The sequence below is a fragment of the Crinia signifera genome, chromosome 3, assembly GCF_055691185.1.
Source record: "Crinia signifera chromosome 3, ASM5569118v1, whole genome shotgun sequence".
Lineage (NCBI taxonomy): Eukaryota > Metazoa > Chordata > Amphibia > Anura > Myobatrachidae > Crinia > Crinia signifera.
Window position 1 is genome coordinate 41,057,753 of NC_139219.1, and position 4,560 is coordinate 41,062,312.

Below are 4,560 nucleotides of genomic sequence, written 5' to 3' on the forward strand. Positions count from 1 at the left end.
TGGCAAGGGTGTGTCCGATGTTTGCCTTGCAGTAAGCAAATGGTGTCCCTCTGTTGCTCTGGATTCAGCAACATCGGTCTCCCTGCCATCGATGATTTTTAATCATCAATGGCGGCTGGCCTGCTCATGCGAGGTTGGCTGCATTGTCCTGCTGTGTGATTGGTTTTTCAATACTTGCTAAAATGAGGCACATGTATTTCAAGGGCCTGACCGATATTTCTAATGCTGTTAGCAAGAGGTGCCCATCGATTACATGTCTTTGGTTTGCTGCATGTCCAGGTGCTGTTAGTGGTACCTGTCTTGGTGCTTGTCACGTTCATGTTTTAAGTAGTACATGATCAATGGCAAGGGTGTGTCCGATGTTTGCCTTGCAGTAAGCAAATGGTGTCCCTCTGTTGCTCTGGCTTCAGCAACATCGGTCTCCCTGCCATCGATGATTTTTAATCATCAATGGCGGCTGGCCTGCCCATGTGACTTTGACTGCATTGTCACCCTTTTTTTATTAAGAGAGGTGTCAAAAATGATGTGAGCAAGAGGTGACCATCAATTGCTTTGGATTTAACAAATTGTACTTGTAAATCTTCAGTGTATTTTTAACCTAATTATACTAATTGCATTTCATAGAAATCCTGAAGACATGTTTCTAGGGAATTGCCCCCAGTCTCCAAATGATGATCATTCATCAGGTCAATCAAGTGTTGAGGATTTGTTTGAAAATGAAATAATCCCAATCAGAAATCATAAACATCAAATAAGTAAGAGAAGACTGCATCCATCTACACAGGTATTTTGATTATTTTTTTTTTTTTATCGCGATTATTTTTTCTTAAATTCCATTTGTATTTTTCTTTTCAATAGACTTCTGAAATGGAACAAGCACAAATGTCTAGTTTATCACCTTCTGATGTTTCTTTGGTCAGTGAAGAGGAAGAATGGCAGCCTGCTCCAGAAATTCAGCGAAGATTATCGAGTCATGTAAACATTTTTTGATTTTTCCATATTTTTTGTTCATAACGTGCTACTAACACAGTGTTCTTTCTAATGTAATGGTAGTGACTTATGCATAACCAAAATTTTTATTCCAAAAACTAGTTAGGTAAAGTATAGTGTTATATTTTAATTATTCTTACCAAAGGGTTTCTATGACAATATATTCCTGGAACATTGGTACTGGAGGGTTGTGTTTCCATAATGTGTTATTGAGTGTAGACCTCAAAATATTTTAATATTTGAGCATTTAATTTTTGTGTGCATGTTTACAAACACGGCTACACCAACTATAATTGTATGCCATCGGGTCATAAAAATTGGTTACATTTATGCTACGCAACTAACCAGATTTTTACAATGGAACCAATATAAAATGGTCCAAGAGACACAATTTTACTTTGGACACCCCAATTTTTAATTGTATACCCACCGTGATGGTTAATTACTATGTGAAATGCCATCCCATTGCTAATGCCATCCCATGATGAACGACAATCCAAAGTGTGGGGAGTGTAGTGAGCCAAGTCAGGGGACGCGCATTACTTCACAGGTATTCCGCGTTCCCTCGTGGAGCTCTTGCGCTCACCACGCTTCGTGCTCGGTGACTCGCTGTGCTTGCCACACTATATAAAAAGGACTACACGTTGACGTGGATAGTGGGGATAAGGTTGGGAGGACGCATACTGGTGTGTTGATCACGGCATGGCGTTAACAATGCGGTTGCAATTAACCGATTATTTAACCATTAGGTTGGGAGTATTTTAAAAAATCGCGTCTCAGGGACCATTTATCACTCGTATCCAATGTCAAAGTTTGCTTGGATGCGTTGCATCGCATGCCATTATAATGTCCGGTGTTAGGGCTATTTTGTATATTGTAAATGAAACGTCTATATGAAGGTTAACATTTACAATGGTTGAGTTTCATCGGGTACCATCGCATACATTAAGTTATGGTATGCAATTGGACCTGATGGCCGCCGTGCTAGGAAACAAGTATCAATTTTTTTTGAATATTTTTTGCCAAATTTAATGTTTACACTACCTATAATACATTTTTGTGTAAATGACCAATTAAAATATTTGTTATTCCCAGAAAAGAAAAATTCAAATCCGAGATTTTGAAAGCAGAAGAGCCAAAAGAAGACATTTGAATAAGGGAAGTTTTGGAAAACGCAAACAAAATGGACACCAGCAAGGGGTTACTCAATCACAAAGCCAATCTCAATTGCTAAATCCGATGAGTCAGGAACAAGATGCTACTCCTCCAGATGGCAATCATCCTCCAGATGGCAATCCCGATGATTTGGACGAAGACATGTCGGGTGGAGAGAGTACTAAAAAGAACACTAGATGAATTCGATTTAGTGTGACTGAAAATTATGTTTTAGTTGAAGGTGTTGATGCAAAGTACGACATACTGTTTGGGCCAAGAAGAAATACATCTTCTGCTAAAGAAAAACGTTGATTATGGAATTTAATTGCAGATCGAGTTACTTCAGTTTCTGGACACAGAAGAAGTGCTAAAATATGTTTGAAAAGATACAGCGATTGCAGAAGGCAAACAAAAAAAATGGCCAAACAGAGGAGACACGAATTAAGTACTGGGGGAAGACCAGAACTAAACATACGCTGGCTTTCTTGGGTAGAATTGATTAAAAGAAGACTCAATCCTATTATGATTGAAGGTGTATCCGGGTTCATTGACTCCAGAAGGCAAGCCCAAAAAACAATGTCTGGAGAAACTGAGGCAAGATGTCAGAAAGTTTTAGGTACTCATGAATCAGAAAGAAGAAGGATGCGAATGGGTAAGTATCTTTTGGAACTATCTATTGAATTGTTATTACACTACTATAGAGTTTCTAATACATACTGCTGTTGGATATGGTTTATGGCTCATACATTTGTTCTCTCAAATTTGAGTAGTTTGACTTTAGGATGGCTAGACTCAGACATTCTCTTTACACTTGCCCTCTACTCTATTATCCCTCTTTGGGGGTTGTGGTCCCTCACGATGGAGACTCTTTGGTGATGTTTTAGAAAAATGCACTACAAATTCTCAAATGTTAATGGCTAATTGAGATCACAAAACGGACCAAGTTGGCCTTGTGCATGCCTACAGAGAGTCCAATTCCAGAAGGGAGGTTAGGGATGGGTTTGCACGCAAGGGGTTCAATGATCATTGAAGGGTGGAATACTGTAATTACTCACACATCACAGCCTGTCAAATCAATACATGTGGTGTGTGTGTGTGTGTGTGTGTGTGTGTGTGTGGGGGGGGGGGGGGTTCAGGGGGTTGTGTGATGGGCAATGTTAAAACACTGCATATGTATGGACCACCTGCTGCACAAATTTCAGTTCTCCTGTGGTCATTGCACGGGTTCATTATATGTTGCCATCATGGTTGTGTGTGCTGTAGTCAAAAATACAAGAGTGTTTTATTTGGTTGATCAACATTTCTGTATAGTGAGTTTTATGAATTTGACCATATGATGGTATTTTAATTAATTATATTTTTACAAGAATACCTACAAGAAAACATTACTATTCGTGTTTATTTTTCCATTCGTTTTATTAGTGAAGAAAACAAGAGATGTACATACAACTGGACACACATCCAGAACAGGAACTAAAAAGACAAAAGAGAGGACAGATACACACAACTGAAATGGACAAACAACAACTCAGCCCAACTTATTTGATGATTCGGATCGGACGTAATCAACTTTGCTTGATTTCGATAGTATCCCAGTCTTGAATGCAAACCATTAAAGAAGTGTAACTGAGTTAATGTTGCCATCAACCAATCCTGCTATTTCAAGATTTGAAATGAATCTTGATAAAGGTAATTATATCTTTCTGTCCATCTTTTTTTTGGGGGGACAAATTATCTTGTCCTTGTTTACATGATACTTATTTAATAATGTTACAAATTGTAGACACACCACCGGTGACAGGGATAGTATCCTGTGAATTAGATGTTGGACCTGATATTTGTATTCCAGACTCAGAGGATGACGATAATGTAAATGTCCAACCAGCTGTGTCAACACCTATAAGTAAGTAAACAGAATTATTAAATTATGTAATTGAATGAAATTAAATCATACACTAAATTAAATAGATGTTTATTCCAAATTGTCTTCAGGCAGAGAAGACCAGCAGCATAACAATCTTTCCATTGTTGACCATGACATTGAGAACATGGCCTCACTGATTACTAAACTTACAGACAGACAGGATGAGTACTGTAAAGTCATGGATTCAAGAATGAAGTCAATTGAGACGACAATCAGATATCTCATCACAAGGACTTGAAAAAGTCCTCTGAGGAGGAAGAAACGCGTTGGTGGTGGACTGTATATGGACTTCAAAGGAGACAGTGGACCCCGGTTCTGATACAGAGAAAGTGCCCAGCTGTATTGCCTGTGCGGGATATACTTTAAATGCGATTGGAACTGGTGACTTCTCAGTTCCCACAGGACCCGGTAATTCCCAGTCTCTGTTCTATTTGGATACCCATGCACTTTATTTACAGTGCGAATTTGTTTTTAACTTTTTAAAATAACTT

General features: G+C 38.6%; 1 long non-coding RNA gene across 1 annotated transcript; it reads left to right on the forward strand.

Moving 5' to 3' along the window:
* The first annotated feature begins 3,738 nt into the window (after positions 1-3,738).
* On the forward strand, positions 3,739-4,270 carry LOC146062473 (uncharacterized). The gene is made up of 3 exons (XR_014471336.1): positions 3,739-3,834; positions 3,929-4,048; positions 4,138-4,270. It is a non-coding gene; the product is annotated as an uncharacterized LOC146062473 (long non-coding RNA).
* The last annotated feature ends 290 nt before the right edge of the window (positions 4,271-4,560 follow it).